This window comes from Nomascus leucogenys, chromosome 24 (assembly GCF_006542625.1).
Source record: "Nomascus leucogenys isolate Asia chromosome 24, Asia_NLE_v1, whole genome shotgun sequence".
Lineage (NCBI taxonomy): Eukaryota > Metazoa > Chordata > Mammalia > Primates > Hylobatidae > Nomascus > Nomascus leucogenys.
The window spans coordinates 4768404-4790654 of NC_044404.1; the positions used below are offsets into that span (position 1 = coordinate 4768404).

Consider the following 22251-nt stretch of genomic DNA (forward strand, 5'->3'; position numbering starts at 1 on the left):
GCGGGCGAAGCTCACAGGCCTCGGGCCTGTGGTGGGACACTGGAGCAGGAAGTCGGCCTGTGGCCGCCCATGTTCGGGAGAGCGCGTCCCTTGGCACCCCTGTAGCCGCCCGTGGCAGGCCTGAGAGGTTATGTTTGCGGGGGTTGCTTTTTTTGTAGCTTCTGTGTTCGCCATATTTGAAAGGGGCGGGCGGCCATGTTCGTGAACGGCGCTTCCCTTGGTGCACTTGTGGCCGCCATGTTTGAGCGGGGTGGGTAACTATGTTTTTGAGGGGCGAGCAACCATGTTCTTGAGGGGCGCTTCCCTTGAAGCCTCTTTGGCCACCATGTTTGAGAGGGGCAGACGGCCATGTTTGTAAGGGGCGCTTGTCTTGGTGCGCCTGTGGCCGCTGTGTTTGAGAGGGGCAGGCAACCATGTTCGTGAGGGGTGCTTCCCTTGAAGCCTCTTTGGCGCCACGTATGAGAGGGGCGGATGGCCATGTTTGTGAGGGGCTCTTCCCTTGGTGCGCCTGTGTCCGCCATGTTTGAGAGCGGCGGGCGGGGCGTCTGTGAGGGGCGCCACCCCTTGCATCCCCTGGCTAAGAGCCTGCAGGAGGGCGGGAAGTGCTTTCTCCAGTGCCGCAGAGCGCTGGTTTCTGAGCGCCGGTTAGCGGCCTTGAGCAGCGCGAGGGACTCCCAGGCCTGCCCTTGCTGCGGCCTTGCTGGGGATCTTTGCGCGCTTGTCGCAGGCTGTGCTGCCCCGCGACGTGCCGCTTTGGGTTGGGGTGGCTCGCCCGGGAAGTGGCCTCGGCTGTCCCCCACGTCGCGGGCGGGAGCGGGCCTTAGTGGAGGCCGTCGGTGGGCCCAGGAGGCAAGGGTCCGGCGTCGGGCTGGGGGCCCGGTTTTCGCCCCCTCTTGCGTGCAAGGCGGGAACTGACCCCTCCGCCATCTCGTTACTCTCCGGGGCCAAAGTGGACTCGCAGCGGCCACGCCTCTTCCAATGGCCATGCCCCTAGCAGGCCTGGGTGGACCCGCAGCGGCCACGTCTCTTCCAATGGCCACGCCCTATCAGGTCTGGATGGACACACGGTGGCCACGCCTCCTCCAGCGGAGATACCCCTAGCAGGCCTGGGCTGCTGTGATGCGTTCTCTTTGGCCACCGCTTGACATCCTGGCCTTCCTGTCAGCTGAGGGAGGTGTTTGTAAAGCTGAGGACCATTGTTATGTTGTGGTTTTTTTATTTGAGACGGAGTCTCGTTCTGTCACCCAGGCTGGAGTGCGGTGGCGTGATATCAGCTCACTGCAACCTCGGCCTTCTGGGTTCAAGCGAGTCTCGTGCCTCAGCCTCCTGAGTAGCTGGGATTACAGGCAGGCGCCACCACACCTGGCTAATTTTTGTATTTTTAGTAGAGATGGGGTTTCACCATGTTGGTCAGACTGGTCTCGAACTCCTGACCTCAATCCGCCCACCTTGGCCTCCCAAAGTGCTGGGATTACAGGCGTGAGCCACCGCGCCAGGCCCACTGTTCTGTTCTGTTTTTTTTTTTTTGACGGGAGTCTCACTCTGTCGCCCAGGCTGGAGTGAAGCGACGCAATCTCGGTTCACTGCAAGCTCCGCCTCCCGGGTTCACGCCATTCTCCTGCCTCAGCCTCCTGAGTAGTTGGGACTACAGGCGCCCGCCGCCACACCCGGCTAATTTTTTTGTATTTTTAGTAGAGACGGGGTTTCACCGTGTTAGCCAGGATGGTCTCGATCTCCTGACCTCGTGATCCGCCTGCCTTGGCCTCCCAAAGTGCTGGGATTACAGGCGTGAGCCACCGCGCCCGGCACACTGTTCTGTTCTTAAGAATTTCAACATAGAAATGAAATCCAGCCTTGCCTTAAACCCTCCAGCCCTCGAGTTCTCTGGGCTGTAGGATGTGTGTCTTCAGAAAAGGGCGCAGGGTGGAAACCACATCAGAGGCTGAGGACACCTGGCGCCTCCCCTCTCCGCCCGCAGGTGGCTGCCCAGTCCAGGGCTGGCTCCCAGGTGCTTGGGCACAGGGCTCACCCAGCAGCCCGTACTGTGGTTTGCAAATAAATGGGAGTCTTATTTCCTTTTTAAATCATTATTTTTTTTTCAAGTGAGAACATTTAAATCAGGCACTTTTGTGAGAAGCATTAGGTTTTCCACTTAAACTACAAAGGTTGAAAAGTGAACTGCATTGCATTGTGGCTTCATGGCCTGCTCAGGGTCCCTCTGTGCACTGTTCCAAGGCAGGGTGTGATTCATAATCTCTTCCAAAAGCATCAGTGTGCCTGCACTTACGGTATGACTCTCTCAAAGCCCAGACATGCAGCTGATGCCTCCTTTTAGTGCCTGAGAAAGGAGAGTATTTAAGGAGCCTGCCAGCTTGAGCTCTATGCAGCCTCCACTCTCTTTAGAAGTGTGACGTTTGGTAATTAGGTGGAGCCCTGAAATTAGACTGCACGTGGGGTTTTGCTTTCGGCAGTGAGTGAAGATGCTTGCAGCCCTGGTGTACGCACACTCACACATGTCCTACCTGGCTGTTGTACCCTTTCTCTTCCTATCCCTGCGCTTCTCCCGTGTTATTTCCCATGTTGTACAGAAGGGGAGGAGACAAATGTGTAACTGGCAGGAAATCCATTTGAAATGGAAACTTAATATAATCGCTGCCAGCTGTTCAGAAAAAAATGAGAGCGAGCGATACTTTGTTAAACACCTAGCCTGTCCCATTTTCGCAGAGATTGATTTCATAATAAGCTTGGTTCAGTGGTTTTATTTCCCAGTCCTTGGGAGCTCAAAGTTCTCATCCAGTGGGGCTTGGCTGGTGTTTGCCTGTCTTGTTTGTGGTTGGTGCCAGTTGATGTAAACGCCTCACTGCCTGGCCTCGCCCGCCAGATGGGGGCTCTGGGCTCTGAGCCATGTGGACGTTAACATCCCAAAGGGCACTCTCCTTCCCTTCACCACTGTGGTCTGTCCCCTCCCCGGGTCTGGGATGAGGATGGTTTCCGGCCTCCCAGCCGTAAGGCCTGACACCCAGGCCATTCGTGAACGTCTCTCTCTCTCTGCCCACATCCTATCAGATGCCGGTTGCTCTTAATTCTAGACTTTGAAGCCTCGTGGCTGGTCTCTCCTTTTCCTCTGGCCTGGGCAGCCTACAGCTGTTGGGGTGATCCCCTGCTTCTGGGATCCAGAGCCACAGTCTTAGAGTGGCCTGTAAGTCCTGGCACGGTGCCTTGGCACACTGTGGGTGCCCAGCAGTGTTTGTCGAATGAATGTGCGGAAGGGCTTCTGAGCTTGCCCACTGTTGCCGCTCCCTGCTCCAGCGCACAGGGTCCCAGCACCTGTTCCCCTGCCCCTCTGCTGTCCACAGTGCCTCCCTGAGCTTCTGACCACTGCAAAGCCTCTTCCCTACTTCCTTGTGCCTGAAAACCTTCTTTCCCCAGCTCCCCAACCCACGTTTTGCCTGGCTAATCCATTCCTCAAACCTCAACTCGGCTTAAATCTCCTGTCCTCAGAGGGCCCTTCCCAGATGCTCCCCCGCCCCCCCACATTCCATCTGCCGGTTACTGCTTTTGTAGCGTTCTGCACTCTTCTACCAGGACCCCGTGGCAGGCCGGGACCGTTTCTCCTGCGCTATCCCAGAGCATGGCGCATCCACTAATTCACTCAACGTATCAAGCTCCACTATGTTCTGGGGACTGGGCCAGGCACGAGCCCAGGTGTGGAATCATCACAGAGAATTGTACATTTGCAGTGTGATGGGAGCCACAGGGGAGAGGCCACATGGGCAACAGCACAGAGCTGGGAGTGTAGGGCGAGGATCCTGGGAGGAAGTGGCTGGGGCCCCCTCTACCTCCCTCATCCTGTAGGATGCAGGCCCCTTTCAGGCCTACCCGGGGGAAACAGAGCCTCCTAGTCAGGGCTGGATGTGCAGTGGAGCCCTGTCCGGACAGGCTACCCCTCCTGACGAGGTGGGAGGTGTTGGCGTGGGCAGAGGAGCCAATCTTGAATTCTCTCCCCTGCTCCACCTCAAGCTGCCATGTGGAATTGCAGGAGACCCTGGAGGGAGCAGAAAACCGGGCTCTGCCGAAGCCACCTCCGCGCCACGGCTTCCCGGGTTCCCCAAAACCAGGCTCGGCCAAAGCCACCTCCGCGCCATGGCTTCCTGGGTTCCCCGTGTCTGCTTCCGTTCTTATTCCTGATTAGTGCCCCCGCCTGGCCAGGTCAGGGCACAGTGAGACTCCTCATGGTGGCAGGCGTGTGAAGTCTGTGCAGGCTTGTACGTGGCTGGCCCCCCACCTGAACTGTAAGCCCCTGGAAGGCAGGGTCCGTGTTTTGTTCACGGAGGCTGGTGATACCCAGGGGACATTGGCTGGCTGGCTGGCTGGCTGGCTGGGGGTGAGACGCACACAGAGAACTTGAGGATTGTGGATTGGAGGAAACTTTGCATTCTTGCCCATACCACAAATTTCCGACTTAAAACACTGCTGGGCCCCAGCTCAGTATTTGCCTTTGACAAACACTGTAGGGCCAGTGAGAAAGCCGAAGAGATCTTTCAACTGACTAGCAGTCGGTAGACTCATTAACTGAGGCCACCCCGGCCAGAACACATCGCATTCCTGACAACAGATGGTGGTGGCCTGTATGATGACGGGTCCTCTCTTGCATACTGGCCTTTTATAATTAAAAGAAAGACATAATAGGTAGAAGAAGAGAGAGGGAGGGAGAAGGCAGGGGAAAAAAAGCTTGCAGCATGCTTTTAAAATGTCATCGCGCCACTGCACTCCAGCCTGGGCGACAGAGTGAGACTTCGTCAAAAAAAAAAAAAAAAGTTCTCTTTGAATTGACCTAAACTAATGTTTTCTTAATAGCCTACCCTCTCCTATCCTTTTGGTCCACACGACTTAGTTGGGCAAAAATAACCCTGCGGTAGGACAGCCGTCTGCTGTCGGAAAGTATCGCAGCTCCTCCCATGTCTGCCCCGTGCACATGTGCCAAGGTCCTGCCTTGAATGAAGGACACAGCGGAGAAGGATGTAGGCTCTGAGCCTGCTAGGGTGCCTGAGAGACTCACAGGGCTCCCCCTGGGGCAGTTGGAAGATGCCCAGAAACTTCAGGGAGCCACCAGCATGGGGCAGAGGTTCTCTTCTGGAGTTGGTGGCATCAGAATCAGGTGTAAAGTACATAGGAACTGTCGGCGCCGTGCAGGGATGGGGAAGGAGGTGCGGGTGGAGGGGCCCGATGCCTGTGCCCCTGGGGCCCTCACTGGAGGCTGAACATCCACTGGACTCTTGTAGCCCGCTTTGTAGACTGATCAGTAGTCGGTAACATGACGCGTTTGAGTAGACCAGACCATTTTCTGCTTCATATATCCTACAACGTGCTGGGATCAGGAGGCAGCGGTGGGTCCATGGCACCTGCCCCAGCCCGACGCCCTTCTGGTCTCCAGGAGGTCACGACCCATGGCCTGACCCGGCTCGGTCAGCCCGGCCTGGCCGTCTTTTCCCAGGCTCACGTCCAGCCCTGGCCCCTCTCTGCCCCCTTGCCAGGAAATTTGAGCCTTCCTTAAAGTTTCTCAATATTGTGGTTTTGTTTTGTTCTTTCTCATTCACTTGTCTTTTAATTTTTGGCTTCTGTTTTTTATGGGCACCTAATTGTGTGTGTTCTAAAAATTGAATTGTGCTTCTGTTCTTATTGATGGCAGCTCACAATCACTGTGTAAGTAGGCAGGATGTGGAGGCCTACCTAGGAGAACTCGCTTGCCTCCGCTGTTCACCGACGCAGGCCCCGTGGAGATGCTCCAGCGGAAGCCAGGACTTGTCTCCTGGTGGAGTCCACTGGTTTCATTTATCAAAAGTTTGTTGGGCTCTCTGCACACATGTTGTAAAGAGCACTGCAGGCAGCGCACAGGCAGGGCCGTGGGAGCTGTGGGCGCGGCTCCCGCCAGGGTGGAGCTGCACCCTCCATGGGGAGTCACGGTGCACGTGTACAGCTGCAGAGAGAGGCTGCAGGGCAGGAGAACCTCGGGAACCCCATAGTCTCCACTTGCCCTGAGTATATGAAGAACACACTCCATTTGGGTGTCAGTGAAACCGCACACCAGGGGGGAACATTCAAATCGTGAACTCCAACATCATCTAGCATAAAAGCTCTGAGCGAAGGGCCACTTTGCATCTCGCTGCCAGTCCTCTGCTGGGATCACGCTGCAGTGTCTTTTGAAGAAAAGGCCTGGGATTTGCAGAGCCTGGAAAAGGCTGAATTTCCAGCTAGATGAAAAATTGCCATTTTATGAGAATCTTTGGGCAGTCAGGAAGAAAAATACCAAGATGAAAAGCCCTATTTTGAGAGCTCCCTTGCCTTCAAGCAGGGACTGCTGACAGTGGAAACCTGCCGGGGATCGTGCTGATGGCAGAGTGAGGTTCAGGCTGGGAGCGGGCGTGTGGACAGGTCCCTTCTTGCCTCCCACTCGCAGATGCTCCTGTGCCCAGCACCCTGTAGGCTCACTTGGCCAAACATCGGGCATGGCAGGGACAGCCGACAGATAAATGGGTTTTCCCGCAAACCTACTAGTCATTGATAGGCAGCTGTTTTTCCCTCTGTGGCCGTGTAGCCATGCTCAGGCCATGTGCAGGATGAGGAATTCCTGAAGAACTGCACCCAGGGCAGAGACAATGGGGTTCCGAGGTTCCCCCGCCCCACGGCCTCTCCTGGCGGCTGTGCGTGTTCAGTTGCCTTCATTGAAACCCAAGCATCTGTCCTCGGCTGCCACCGACACATGTCAAGACCACCCAGGAGGAGACACTGTGGGGCCCTGCCCAGTTCTCATGGGTATCGCATTTTGGCAGGACATGGACCCAGGCAGGACTGGGAACGATGGCCCTCAAGTCCAGGTCAGTTCCCATATGTGGCCTTCGGGAGCTAATATCATCAGCTTTCAAATCAAACAGGTTTCATCTGAGCTACTGAGACGTCACGGGCTGTCAGTAAAGGCCATGAGGGCCCCCTAACGGCAGCAAAGGCCGTGGGAAGATGCAGGAAAGAGTGAGTGGGAAGGCAGGGGTGCGGCCGGAGGGCGGGGTGGGGCTTGCAGGCCCTCCCGCCTAGTGTCTCAGCCACTTGAAGGAGAGCTGAGGGATCTGCTTTTAGGGATGCAGAACAGTAGAGACTGTGTGTCGGTGACATGTTTCAGAAACGAGACTTCTCCATGTCGGTCGGGAGGGGTCTGCCCTGCTCGTGGGCCCTGGGAGCAGAATGGCCGACGGCCGGTCTCTGCTCACCCAGGCTTGCTCCGCTGCACGGAGGATTCCCCAGTTTCCTCGAAGGGCACTTGCCTACCGAGGTCCCTGCGGCTGTGACTTCCCTGTCATGCTGCTTCCTAAGAATCCAGAACAGATTCAGGTCAGTGCGTTTCGAGGCAGCTAAGTGCTGCATGAACGGGAGCGTCCGCCCTTAAACTTGAGTGTGGAGCCAGGGTCACCGCCGCCCGCTCACAGCAGCTGACTGGTGTGAACTGATGGGGTGGACATAACCTGGCTTCTCAGGTGGGGCTTTGCAGGGCTGGCTTGCTCCAGGCTCCCTCCAGGCCACCTCGTACAGTGGTTTCACCTCGTCTTATTCTGGCGCAGGTTCGCCCCCTGCCTGGCTCCATCCTTCTTTTCAAAGTCTGGGCACAGAATGGAGGCCAGCCCACGTGGTTATCTGGTCTCCACACGTGTCTCTGGGTTTGTCGGGGTGTTGGCTTGCGGACCAGGAGCAGCTAACAAGGTCTGTGCCTTGTCTCGAATTTTGGACTGAACTGTCTGGAATTCTTGGACGTTCTCAAGCTAACTCAGTTGCATGAATTTAGAGGCCAAAGGGTGGGGATAATTTTTCCCTTGGATTTGTCAGTTCCAAGATGTATAACTTTAGTATTCCAGAAAATAGATTTATACCAGATCGGGAATTGCTCTATTTCTCTCTCTCTCTTTCCTCTCTCTCTCTCACACACACACACACTCACACACTCAGTAAGAGTTCAGGCCAGTTACAAAGGTCAAGGACACAGTCCATACAAGGCCTCACCCTGGTACCAATCACAAGGTCAGGTGCCCAAGGCCACCCTCAGTTTGATGATTCTGGAAGGACTCCCAGAACTCCCTGAAAGCTATTACACTCACAGTTGTGGTTTCTGTATTAGTCCATTCTCAAATTGCTATGAAGAAATACCTGAGACTGGGTAATTTATGAAGAAAAGAGGCATAATTGGCTCCCAGGTCCACAGGCTGTATAGGGAGCATGGTGGCACTTGCTCGGCTGCTGGGGAGGCCTCAGGAAGCCTCCAGTCGTGGCAGAAGCCAGAGGGCGAGCCAGCCTGTCTGGGTGGGAACAACATCTACATATATCAGTTCCTTACCAGGAAAGGATACAGATTAAGATTGGCCAAAGGACGGGAGGCAGGGGGCAGAGTCCAGGAAAAGTGCCCCAAGCGGAGCTCTTGCTATCCCTTTCCTGCGGGACTGGGACTTGTGACTCTCCTGCGTCAATGTGGTAGCACGAGCGAGGGCCAGCCTCAAGCCACAGTGTCCAGGTTCTCACTGGGGCTCCATTACATGGGCATGGCTGATTGAGTGACCACTCAAGTGGTCAGTCCAAGTCCTTGGGCCGATTGACACCACATGGCCCCCATCTCCCACCCTCCATGACACCGTCGGTCTTTCTGGCATAGCCGTCCCCACCCTGAGACCATCATGGTGGCTGTCCTCCACTCTAAGTCATATCACTGGACTCTCCCGTGTGACCCAAGGCCCTGGGCAAACAATGACTCCTATCAGGCAGGACATCGTGAAGGTCACCTCCCAGTGGCTGAGGACAAAGGTCAGGCCTCTTTGGGGCAGGATTAAATTCTTACCACAGACCTTCCTCCCCCCACACACAAATGAACTAAGGAGAAAAGGAAATAGAATATCTCTCTGATGGGTCTGGAATGCCCCTTTTCGGAGGCTGGTGGGAACTTTCTTATCTCCTTTTATTTCTGATTTCTGTTGAAATTCCCTGGAACTAATGCCTATTGTATGAACCTGATTACAAAGAGTGAGATTTTACAGAGCATTTTTCCTCTCAGGAAAAAGGAGGCACACTGCTTTTTTCTCAGTGAGAGAGAAATGTTCTTTTGAATAATTTTTTAATTTACTAAAAAATTTTTGATCCTACTGCTAAGGGGATGCAACCTTCCTGCAGAGAGGCGTGCAGATAATGTTGTCTTAATATTTGCATTTCTGCAGATCATGGGCTGCTGCAGCCCGGGGGGTGTGTACTGTGGTGGTTTGTAAAGTGACTTCCACCCTGTCACTAGGGTGAGGAAAATGGGTCCCCAGGCTGTGAAGGCCTTGTCCCTCCCCAAGGCCATGGGAACCAGACTGAGGTTCCTCACTTGGCTGGACACAGTTTGACCCGGACTCTTCTCCAAACCAGAGGCCAGCCTTCCCACTTAGTGAAAAATTCGTTATCCTTCCCCTAGATGTTGTTACTAATTTCTTCCTGGGGTTTTAAAGAAGTCAGTGCATTTTAAGGCCAGTGGAGTGTTGATGGTTTGGTGCACATAGCACCTGTGTCTGTGGTGATCAGCACCCTCGGGGCAGAGCGCTGCATCCAAACGGATTTTCGGCCTGATGTTCCCAGTGGGGCTTTTCCTAGCAATGGCTTTTTAAACTCTGCTGCGAGGATGCCCAGCATCAGGGACATCTGACTCCCTGAAATGGCAGGGCTGCCACTGAGCTCCTGTGTTCCAGGCCTGGAGTTTCCGGTTCTCTCTCAAGCTGGGCACTGGGTCCCCAAGAGTCTCCCAAGGACGATGGAGAAGCAGGATGCGCGGGCTCAGAAGCAATGTGGCGCCCCAGCCCTGCATGCCCAGCCACCCCAACTTCTAGGCAGCTGCAGGCTCCCACCTGTGCAGGGAATAGGCTGTTCACCTGCAATGGTGGCTGGCGCCCGGGGAGGCGGGCATTCTGGGAGAGGAGGAGCCCCTGGCTGCGTGGCTATGCCGTGGGTGGTGCCGTGGACCTGCTGGTGGCCGAGCCTCTCTGAGGGCTGCATGTTTTGAGGGGACCCTGGCTTGGGTCTGGCACGGACCCTCTTGTGCAGATCTCGTGATTCTCCCGGCAACCCTGTGAAACAGACGGGTTCTTTCATCGCCCACTGTTGACACCTGGGGAGATGGAGGCGCACAGAGGGGACACACCTTGCTCAGGGTCACACAGCAAGGAGGTGCCGAGGTCCAGTTGGACTTGGACTCCCCGCCTTCATGGCCATGTGGGTCTCTGCAGGGCACCCTTCCTGGAGGAGGACCGGTGCAGACCCCTGTTGAGTAGGGGACGGCCGCCTGGAGAGCCACCCTTGGCCGCCTTAGTTAGGTGCCAGCTCAGGTGTCTGCAGTCCCGACGCCAGGGGGCAGGATGAGACAGGGGAACGAAGTCGGTGCCGCAGGCATGGTGGCCTCGCCGGTCTTTTCCTGGGACGCTCTCAGGATGGCTTTCGTAGGGTGCCCGGGCGGCAGGCAGGGCTCAGAATGCGGCTCCGTTGCTCACTAACGGCCTTCAGAGTCTTCTGAGCAGTCCAGGATGGGGGCAGCAGCTGCCTCTGTAGAGAATGTGAATCTTTGGCTTCTCAGGTATCCAACACCTTGGCAAGCACCAGGGAGTGAAATCACTGAATTAAGAATGTGTTTGTGAGAAGTGGCAGCTGCTTCCTGCAGGGGCTCAGGGAGGGAGTTGTGGGCTGGGCCAGGGCTGCTGAGCTCTGTGTCCGCTGCTGTCTGGTCTGGAAACAGCGTGAATCCTGGTGACCGCCGCTCCCTCCCAGGCTCTCCCAGCAGGTTCTGAGCTGGTGAGGGGATTTCAGGGTGGTGGGTGCTGTGCTGAGGCTTTGCTCCCCACTGGGTTGAGTGTCCGCGGCTGCCCCCTGCACCCCCCCGCTTTGCTAGTCTTTTCCTTCACGCAGCCTTTGCTGCCCAGGGGGACCCGCCCCCAGCCGTTCTCGGGAGCCCAGCCCCTCTGCAGAGTTCTTTAGGCTGCTCCTACTCAGAGGGACCTTCCTAGCAGGTGGGCCTAGCTTCAGATCTCCAAGTCCGTGGTAGCCTCCACCCACTGAGACCCAGGAGGCCCAGCAGGACTTGGGGTTCAGGCCAAGGTTCATCTGGCTCCCTCCTTCCTCCTCCCAGGCACGTTGTCTAGAAATCACCTCATCTCTTACGGGTCACCAGTTAATCGTGTTGGAGGAAGCTCTGGGATGTACGGGTCCGAATCCCTCACTTGCAGATGGGGAAACTGAGGCCCACAACAGTTCAGGCCCTGCACTGAGCCTGGAACCCGCCCCCAGGGCTGGGTCCTGGCCTCGCCCATCTGTCTCCCTTGAGGGGAGGGCTGGGTTCTTCTCTTGGCCTCAGTTCCCTCCCGTTTGCCATTCCAAGTACTTTTTATTCCTTCCCCCTTCCCCCAGCAACTCCTTTCTCTTCCTTTGTCTCCAGCCTTGTCTGTCACTTTGCTTCTGGGCCTTGGCATCTGGACATGAACCCACCGCCTCCAGCCAGTGGGAAGAGTGGGCGCCACTGGCCGGGTTCATCTTGCTGTGGCGGCGTGTTTGGGGGACCTGGGGAGGGACTGATGGGTCCCCAGGGTTTCTGAGGATGTGTGCCTTGGAGCTCTCCCTAGAAGCCAGTCTTCATTTAACATGGGCAGTCCCAACAAACGCTGGGGCTGGGGGGTTTCCAGCCGCCCTCTGGGCATGAACTTTGGGCCTTTATCCCAAGTCTTCGGGGCAAGGAAGGGGAGTGGGAATTAAGCCGGTGCCAGCTGGCAGGTCCACCCAGCAGATCTACCCAGCAAGCACAGCACCGTGGTCCGGAGAGCGCCAGTGCCTGTCACCAGGAGCAGAGTGAACCCTGCGTGGGTGCCAGCTCCTCCTGCCCCTCCTGAACCTGACGGGGCTACGGTTTTCAGCGGCTGCGACGCCACAGGACCTGTGAGGAGAGACTGCACCCTGAAGGTCTGGCGGCGAGCGGATCCTAAACAAAGTGAGGCCTGGGAGTGCTGTCATGAAGGCCCTGCTCTCCCCAGGGCCAGCTGCTGGCCATGGAGTCAGACAGGTCTCTGGGCCCCAACAGCCAGCGCAAACACAGATCCAGGTGTGTTCGTCCTGTGTCCAGGGAGCTGCTACCTTGTGCTGCTGGGGCCTGGCATTGAGTGGGTACAGACAAGCCCACGGGAATGGAGCCGTGGCTTCCAGGGGCGTGCAACCCTGGCCTGACCTGGGCTGGCTGAGGGGCCCATCACCCTGGGCTGGCATTTGGGCTCCCCTCAAGCAGACCGCCTGTCTGCAGCCTCATCTGAGAGCAGAGCCTCAGCCAGCCTAGGTGCAGGTCATCCTCACACGTGGCCACACCAAGGCTACCTCACACTCATAGCCATGCCACCCATTGAGCCCCCGAGATGTGCGGGCCACATGCCAACTGGCTGCTTCTGTTGTGTTTCTGCAGCAACTATCCACAGCTCTGTAGGCTGGAGCTGCATGAGGCTGAAGGAGAGGCCCTGGCAGAGAGAGGCTGAGCCTCTTGCTCTTGGAGCAAGACGTGGGTTTCGGTGGCCCCCCCGCCCTGACACCCTGGTCGACATTTCTGTTCCTGCCTCAGGCCTCCTCCTCCTTGAACCTGCCTCTGACCTCACCAGGAGTGGGTTTGTCTGGCGACCAGACCCTGGTGGCCTTCTGCTCAAGCCTCTGCAATTGTACCGCACTGGGGGCTTGGTGACCGCAGGTGGACCCTGCTCTGTGGGAAGCAGCCTGGGGGCTACAGGAGGCAGTGAGAGGGTCACCCCATCTCTCTGGAGTTTGACACAATCTCCCATCTGGCCTCAACTGTACTGACCCCTGACCTCTGACCTTCAAGCCCCCAGGCCCAGTCGAACTGGTACCTTGAAAGGACACAGCCTCTTGGTGTCTGGGTGAGGCCACTGGGTCGGTGTGGATGGAGGGCGGCTGGATGTGCTTTCTGGGGGTCCTCTGGACACAGGAGGTGCTATAATCCCCTCCCCTTCCTGAAGACCTGGTGGGAACGCCAGGCCAAGCCCAGGTCCACAGGTTGCCCTCTCTCTTCCAAGCATTTGAAAGACACTGACAAATGATAATCCTTTTTTTTTCGTTTAGGGAAAGGCCTGAAAGTAAAATTGTATCAACATTAGGTTTGCCTAGCAATGTTAATGAAGCCAGGAGGTTCTCGTTTTGGGCCTTGACTGGACAGGTTTAGGCTAGAAACCACTTGAAGTATCGATCATCCATCTGATCATCAAGTTTTTTTTTTTTTGAAATGGCGTCTCACTCTGTTTCTCATGCTGGAGTGTAGTGGCACGATCTCAGCTCCCTGCAGCCTCCACCTCCCGGGTTCTCCTGCCTCAGCCTTCCAAGTAGCTGGGATTATAAGCGCGTGCCACCATGCCTGGCTAATTTTTCATATTTTTGGTTGAGATGGGGTTTCACCATGTGGCCAGGCTGGTCTCAAACTCCTGACCTCAAGTGATCCACCTGCCTCGGCCTCCCAAAGTGCTGGGATTACAGGCGTGAGCTGCCGCTCCCAGCTTGTTCATCAAGTTTTTATTGAATATCTATTATGTGCTGATATTGAGGTAGACTCTGGGAGTCATAGCAGTGAATGTGGCTGCCCGAATGCCTCGTGAGGGCTGGGGTCTCACTGGGGAGATGGAAATGAACAGCAAACGCACAGCGAGGTTGGTCCCAGCACCTGAGACTACACTGAGGTTGAAGGAGGGGCTGGCAGTGCTGGGGCAGGGCTGCGGCTCTCAGCATCCTGATGTAAAACTATCCCCGGCAGGAAAGCCAGGGGTCCGTGCGGGGATGCCACAGGACATGAGAACCAGCCAAGACCTATGGCCCCTGCAGCCACCGAGGGCTCGAGAGCGCCCCCGTGGACTTGGCTGGGCCCTTCGTGGTGACATCCAGGAATGCGGCTGAGTGCGGGTGTTGACCTCGCTGTTTGCTGGAATGTTTGGTTTCTTGGACCACATCAGTGACGGCTGTGTCATCATGGCCTCGCCGTCCCCAGGAAAACCTAACATGCACCCTGCGCCTTTCCTCTGGGACTCCCATCCTCCTTCTTTGTCTGACCCCCGAGAGGCTTACCGGTTCCCCAGGGCAGCCCCGGCTGTGGCCCTCAGCCCTGCTCCAGGCGGCCATGTCAGTGTCCTCCCTCGGCGCTCCCAACACCCTACCTGGCTCTGTGATGGCCACCCTTGACTCCTAAACACCCCAGAAAGGGAAGAGATTTAAGAGGAACCTTGACTCCTGCCATTCTGCGCAGTCGTGGGTCCCTCCTCCACCCAGGGCCCTCAACGGGATTTCTGTCCATACCCCCAGCCGGCGACCCCTCCCAGTTCCTGCAGCTGGAGCGCCCCTCTCTCCTGAACATTCAGGCACCTGCGTCTCTCACCGCAGCCGGAGGGCTGGAGCGTCTTCGGTCAACTTGCCATCCCTGCCACGGCTGGAGGTTTCGTGTCCCAGAACCTACCTTGCTGGGATGGGGGTTGGGGTGGCAGATGCTGAATGCATGTGAGGTTTGGGGGAGGACAAGCAGAGCTGGGATGTGTGGGAGGTCCTGGTGGCCACCGTGAGGACGGTCACACCCCATAGCTTTGTTGATGTTGTGGCTGCAGCAGGCCCAGTGGCTCTGCCGAGCCTCCCTAGCATCAGTGCCCAGTGAAGTGTGGGGGGCTGGACGTAGGTGGCCTCAGTTCCTGGGACTCCCCCAAAGCTCTGGTTTCCCTTCTGCTCCCAGGCTTCAGGTGGACGAGTTAGTGACCACCCCCACTCCAGACCTCCCTCCCCCAGCCACCCCCACAGTTGTAAAAACCCTCATTCTCATATGGAACCCCCTTTCCTGAAATCCGTAGTGACTGACTGCTTTCTTGAGTGAATCTGGACTGGGCCATGTGACGATCGCTGCACAGAGCAGCTCAGCTCCTCTGTCTCAGCCTCCCTGACTTCACAGCAGGCTCTGGGCATCATCTCCGTGTCATCCTAAGGCCCTGGGCGGAGTTTCCACCAAACAGGAGAGCAGCTCTTCCGAGGTGAAGCCTTCTGATAGTCCTAGAACCAAGAGGAGCCGTGTGGGGTTGGGTGGGGTGTTTACTGTGCACTCCTGATGTTCCCTCCCAGTGAAGGACACCCACGTGGGACATTGTGGCCCCTGGCCCTCCCTCCTCCCCTTGGTGGCAGAGGGAACTTCCTGGTGGGTGACAGCCCATGGTCCACCCTTGCCAGGTGGATTTAGGCAAAATATGCCAGGCTGTGTGCTGAAGGCATCCCATCTCTTCCTCGTCCCCTTTCGGCTGGATCAGGGTGGGGCAGGGGGTGGTGAGTGTGTCTGTCCCGCCAGCTCAGCCTCCAATTGGTCTGCTCCGGGGCAGGAGCCCACCTGGCTCTCCTGCAGAGCTGCATGGCCTGCCTTTCCTCACCCGTGACAACAGAGACTTTGGTTCTCCATCTGCAGACGCGTTTGTCTTGTTTCTTATTCGGTCCAGAACTTGGGTGGGAAGAAGGGTGATGTTATTTGGGTCCCCTCAGGACCTTGGCAACAGATAGTTGTTAAAATAACGTTTTAAATCCGCCAGCTTCCTCTCCCCCACCTTGGTATTTCCCTGATTTTTAAGCAGAATGTCGGCTCTGGAGGCAGAAAGCTTGGGCTTGGATCTGGGCCCTGCCACGCGGTAGCTATGTGGCCAGGGAATGCATAGCTTCCGGATCTCCGATCCCTACAGTAAAACACAGATAAAAATACTTTTCACTGATGTGTTTGAAATCGAATGAGATAGTTAATGAATGAGTAAGTGCTCTGCAAACTCCAGAGCGGGGTGCGCGTTCTGATCTGTTTCATAGAATCTGACACGCATCCTTTCCCACCCCAGCGTCTCTGAATTGGGATGCATCTGACAGCATGTGTGGCATCCGGGCTGCAGTTGCCGTTGTCTGCTCACATGTGAATTAAAAAAACAGTCTCAGCATATGAAATCTCTAATTGCACGTGAACTTGGTGGTTATTCCTGGTGCCATGTGGACAACTGCAGCCTCGACACCCCAGTCCACAAACCATGTACGGACCAACTGAGGAAGGAGTAGGGGTTCTTGTTGTTGCAGAAAATCCTCCATCAACTTGTTCTAGAAGATACCAGCATTCACACTTGGAGTGGGCATCAGCAGCTTGGAAGACACAGCAGTGGGCCCCTCTTAGCAGGATTGCCCCGTCTCATGGCTCCCGACGACGACGTAGAGGGTGACGCTGCATGGGGGCTCACGGACATCGGCACTGTGAGTCAGGGGGTTCTCAGATGAAGGGGGCTCTGATGGTGAGGACATTCAGAAATAACAGAGATTGGCCAGGTGCAGTGGCTCACACCTGTAATCCCAGCACTTTGGGAGGGAAGCCGAGGCAGGTGGATCACTGGAGACCAGCCTGGCCAACATGGTGAAACCCCGTCTCTACTAAAAATACAAAAATTAGCTGGGCGTGGTGGCACGTGTCTGTAATCCCAGTTACTTGGGAGGCTGAGGCAGGAGAATTGCTTGAACATGGGAGGCGGAGGTTGCAGTGAGCTGAGAGTGCGCCACTGCACTACAGCCTGGGCAACAGAGCGAGACTGTTTGTCTCAAAAAAGAAAAAAAAAAAAGAAATAACAGAGACTGATTTTACTTATGTTTTCCTCTTTTCTGTGTGTATAATGAGAGAAATTAGGATGCCAAAAAAAAAAAAAAAAAAAGAAGAAGAAAAACCAAGCCCTTCTAAGTCTATAAGAATTTTTTAAGTAATTTTTTTTTAAGAGACAGGGTCTTGCTCTGTAGCCCAGGCTGGGGTGCAGCGGTGCAGTCCAGCTCACTGCAGCCTTGAACTCCTGGGCTCAAATGATCCTCCCACATTGGCCTCCCAAAGCATAACAAATTTTAAAATAAAATTATAGATAATAAGAAAACATTGTGTTAAAGTTTAATTGGCAGCATCTTAAATTCTTTCTTACTGGTCCATTAGATAATGGTCTCTGCCTTTGATTTGATGAACTGAATGTTTTATTCTAGGCAGATGCAGTCAGATCTGAGTTCCAGTTTTAAGCTCAGCTCTGCAGGTAAACAGCGGCACAAACCTGATTGCATTGCCTGGTCCCTCTGAGCCTCGGTTCCCTTATCTGACAGCAGGGCTGTATCTATTCTAGCTCTCTGGGTTGCAGGTGATGAGGAGAAGCAACCCTAATCGGCTGAAGCCAAAGAACTTCAGATCTGGTAACTGCAAATCCTGGGGTCTAGCCTCATAACTGCAAATCCTGGGGTCTAGCCTCCCTCTCTGGTTCTTGTCACCTCCTTGTGGGCTTCAGTCTCGAGTTCCAGATCGGGGCAAGCCACGGCCAAAGCCCAGGGCCTGCATCCTCCCAGATTCCAGCCACCTGGGAGTGTGTCTGTGGTCCCTGCTTTCTGACAAGGTCCCTTGCCCTGCGATTGGTGCCAGGGGACTGCCGGAGCTGATGGGTCAGGCCTGCACTGGAGCTGGGTGGAATTGGCTCCATCCTGAGGTTACCCCTCTGCCAGAGGGGCATGGGTGGTCCCCAGGGTAGGGAAGGTATGTGCTGGGTGCCCAGACATCGAAGCCTCCCGTGCCTCCTTCTGTGACAAGGCATGTGTCATGTGTGGCACCAGGACGGGCATATACTCATAGAAGGGGCTCAACAGGTTGAATTCTCCTTTCCATCTTTTCTTCTGGCTTATGGTCATCCACTCTTTGGAGCTAGCCAGGCCAAGTTGGAGGGTGCGAAGGTGAATGGGGACACTGGCATTCCAAATGGGACCTGATATGGTTTGGCCGTGTCCCCATCTAAATCTCACTTTGAATTCCCACGTGTTGTGGGAGGGACTTGGTGGGAGGTGGTTGAATCATGGGGGCAGGTCTTTCCCATGCTGTTCTCATGATAGTGAATAAGTCTCATGAGATCTGATGGTTTTATAAGGGGAGTTTCCCCACATAAACTCTCTTTTTGCCTGCCGCCATCCGTGTAAGATGTGACTTGCTCCTCCACCATGATTGTGAGGCCTCCCCAGCCACGTGGAACTGTAAGTCTGTTAAATCTCTTTCTTTAGTAAATTGCCCAGTTTCAGGTATGTCTTTATCAGCAGTGTGAAAATGGACTAATACAGGGCCACTTTGCAAATACGATAGAGCCTCATGCCCCACAGTGCCAGGCTGGGGCAGATCTCTGAGGCAGGCTTTCTTTGTGAAGAGCTGCCTTGCAAGGGAGCCACAGAAAACACCTGGATTACGTAGAAGTCTTTGCCTGGGGGTGGGGAGTCAGCATGTAACCTCCTTATTTTTGGAATAAGCTCATGTGTTTCTACTCATGGGGGACGAAAAACAACCTGCAGAGGCGCTTTGCTGTGTTCACGCAGCAGAGTTTCCAGAAAACTCTTGAGCTAATTCCAGGTCAAATTCTCATCCAAAACACTGGCTGCAAATGGCCCTAAATGCTGGAGTGATGGCAGGTTGTGACCAGACAGAGAAGACCAAGAGCCCTCCCGGGTTAATAGCGTAGGGGATTTATTTCCAGGATCACCACCCCCGGACTTGCCAGGCAGAGGGCTGCTCTGAGCAGCGCTGGAGGACAGGGTGCCTGAGGGCATCTCATTCTCCCAGCAGGACACCCCGGTTGCCTCCTTCCCACCTCTGGACCTCTATTGGCAATTCACCAGCTACAAAGGGCTCACCCTCCCCAGTGCTATTTGTGGCTTTGCTGCTCACGTGGGTCCCCTGCTTGGTTCGGAGGAAACCTTTGTGTGCCAGGAGGGCCACCAGTGGAGGCCAGCAAATGCTGCCATTTCATCCCAGCCCACAGTGCCAGCTGCTGTTGCGGGGACAGTCTTTTCCCTTTTCCAGATAGGGGCTGAAAGTCATCTGCATCTGGACCCCTCCCTTTCTCAAGGACAGTGGTGGTGGAAGGGGATGCTCTGCCCTGCTCCAGGAAACGATCCTTCATGAGTGGGCACACAGGCCGTCTCCTGAGACATCCACATTCTCTCTCTGGCCACTTTGCCTTGTGATGAAGGCCCAGGTTGGCAAGGTGTCTGGGACATCAGGGAGCCTAGGGTAAGTGAACATTGGCAACAGTGGCTACTCACATCCCAGAGATCAGGAGGCCTATGGGGAAAGACCCAACACAAGCCACCTCCCATGCACGACAAGGGGCTGCCCCCAGTTCCATAGAGTGATAAAAATGCCCAGTTGTGCAGTCCCTGAGGCACTTTAACCATGCAGGGCCAGCTCCGTTTCTAGGACTTGCTCTAGGTATCCTCCCCCTGCAGCCCTGGGCTATCTTGGTCTCTGGGCCCCTCACCCTATGAATGCCACGGGGCTGGGTGCACTCTGCATATCTACATGTCATGGCCACCCATGCCGCCGTCCCCAGGTATTCACTGGCTGGCACTTTCCCCTGCTCTGTTCTGCAGGTATCAGGCTGACAATGGGCACTGAAGTTCCAAGGGCATTGGAAATAGCAACCAGCTCACTCGCCCTCCCTCCCTCCCTCCTTCCCTCCCTTCCTTCCTTCCTTCCCTTCTTTCCTTCTTTCCTCCCTCCCTCCCTCCATCCCTCCCTCCCTTTCTCCCTTCTTTTCTTTGTCTTTCCCTCCCTCCCTCCCCCTTCCCCTCTTTTTCTCCCCTTCCTTCCTCCCTTCCTTCCTTCCTCCCTCCTTCCCTCCCTTCCTTCCTTCCTTCTTCCCTCTTTCCCTCTCTCCCTTTCCTCCCTCCCTCCTCCCTCTCTCCCTTCCCTCCCTCCCTCCTCCCTCCCTCCCTGTCTTTTTCTCTTCCTCTCCCTCCCTCCTTCTGTCCCTCCCTCCCTTCCTTCCTTCTTTTCTTTGTCTTTCCCTCCCTCCCTCCCCTTCCCCTCTTTTTCTCTCCTTCTTTCCTTCCTTCCTTCCTTCCTTCCGTCCTTCCTTCCTTCCTTCCTCCTTCCCTCCCTCCTCCCTCCCTCCCTCCTCCCACCCTCCCTCTCTTTTTCTTTCCCTCTCCCTCCCTCCCTCCATCCCTCCCTTCCTTCCTTCTTTTCTTTGTCTTCCCCCCTCCCTCCTCCGCCTTCCCCTCTTTTTCCCTCCTTCCTTCCTTCCTTTCTTCTTCCCTCCTTCCCCTCCCTCCTTCCCTCCTTCCCCTCCCTCCTTCCTCCCTCCCTCTCTTTTTCTCTCCCTCTCCCTCTCTTCTTCTCACTCTGTCACCCTGGCTAGAGTGCAGTGGCACAATAATATCTCACTGCAGCCTCGATGTCCTGGGATCAAATGATCCCTGCCCCTCAGCCCCTACGTAGCTGGAGATACAGGTGCATGCCACCACCACACATGGCTAATTTTTGTATTTTTTGTAGAGATGGGGTTTCATCATGTTGCCCAGGCTGGTCTCGAACTCCTGGGCTCAAGTGATCACCCGTCTCAGCCTCCCAAAATGCTGGAATTACAGGCATGAGCCACTGTGCCCAGCCCCGGCCCCTGCCTTAGCAAAAGGTACAGCCAGATTATGACAGAAAGGCCTCTTAAGGCTGCCTCAATCATTTCTCAACATGCAAGCCCTGGCCTCTGACAGGGAGGTGATGGACTGGAATGGGGACTCAGAAACCTTTCTAGGGCTGAAAAAATCCAGCTCTACCTCTTCTTTTGGGTGGTGATTACATGGGTGTATACAGTTGTCAAAACTCATTAAAATGCAGGTCTTGCTGTTTTTTTTTTTTTTTCTTGTGTGGAACTGGGATTGTTATGAGAATTAAATGAGATATCCATCTCAGGCCCTTAGTAGAGGGCCTGCACCACAACTGTGGATCAGCAGAGGCTGGCTGGCGGCACCGTTACTACTTTTAATTCTTCCTAGTGTTTAGCCCCATCCTTCAGACAGATGCAAGAGCCATTCTGTCATCAGTGGAAATGGAGACTCTTCTGGTTCAATATCCAGACTCAGGGTCCCCTTTTCACCCTTGTGCTGCTTGCGCTGGAGTAATGTGGTCACTTGTGTGGTTCTCGTTGGACAGATTGTTCCCTGCTCACCACCCACCTGCGCCAGGTGGTAAGTTTCATGAGGGCACCTGTTTTTTTCATCATTGAATTCTTGGCATACAGCACAGTGCTGGGCACTTGGAGCTCTTTGAAAATATTTGTGAAAGGATAGAAGGATGATGGTGGAGATGATGATAATTTTGAATAATAATTACAATAGTTAGCTTAAAAAATTTTTGTAAATGTTTTTATTATTTGTCTTCCCTTTTCCCTCCTTGAGAAAACCAGTTCCCTAGTTAACTTTTGAAATCTTTTCATTGTAAGTAAAATACACACACAGAAAACTACACTAACAAATATTTGGCTTAATGGATTATGATAAGGCAGACATCCCTGAAACCACCACCCACGTCAAGAAAGGGAATTTGGTTTCTTGCCCATGCCTTTCTTTTCCTCAAGCTTTATCTGATGATGAGCCCCACATCTGGCTATAGAGATGCCATCCTTGAGGCTTTGCTGAGGCCTCTGCGAGGTGCTACCATGTTCCTCTGTCCTCTGCACTTCCTGGCAAGGGGCAGCTGGAACCGGAGGCTGCGTCGGACTCTGCTTTCATTACCAGTAGAGGGTATTGACTACGAGTCGTCCAGGTTCTTGGCATTTTGAACAAAGGATTAGACAAAATGCACAAACAAAGCAATGAAAGAATGAAGCAATGAAAACACAGATTTACTAAAATGAAAATGCACTTCACAGAGTGGGAGCAGCTTCCAGGAAGCCACTCAAGAGTGCTGGTTACAGAATTTCCTGGGGTTTAAATAGCCTTGAGGGGTTTCCCATTGGTTACCTGGTTTACACCCTGTGTAAATGAAGTAGTGACCTGCAACCAGTCTGATTGGTTGCACAAGGCGACCAACTAGAGGCTGAACTGAAGTTACAAATTACACCTTATGCAAACACCTGGTTGGTTGTGGGAGGGGACCAATCAGAGGCTGAAGTGAAGTTACAAAGTTATACCCGTATGCAAATGAAGACTAGACCCATGACCAGTCTGATTGGTTGCAGGAGGGGACCAATCAGAGCTACTTTCCATTTCTCATCTGTGATGCAGAAAAGGGGGTGGTGGCAAAGGGAGGAGCTTTTGTTCTCTTGATACTTGGGTGTGGAAAGTTGGGGTTTTCCTTTTGATTTAGTTCTAGAAAGTCAGTGCAAATCAGCCTTAGGTTCC

At 54.8% G+C, this 22251-nt stretch overlaps 1 long non-coding RNA gene across 1 annotated transcript; it reads left to right on the forward strand.

Moving 5' to 3' along the window:
- The first annotated feature begins 9 nt into the window (after positions 1-9).
- On the forward strand, positions 10-14893 carry LOC105738032. Its single transcript, XR_001113748.2, has 4 exons — positions 10-250; positions 3586-3657; positions 13159-13736; positions 13841-14893. It is a non-coding gene; the product is annotated as an uncharacterized LOC105738032 (long non-coding RNA).
- Positions 14894-22251: the final 7358 nt, after the last annotated feature.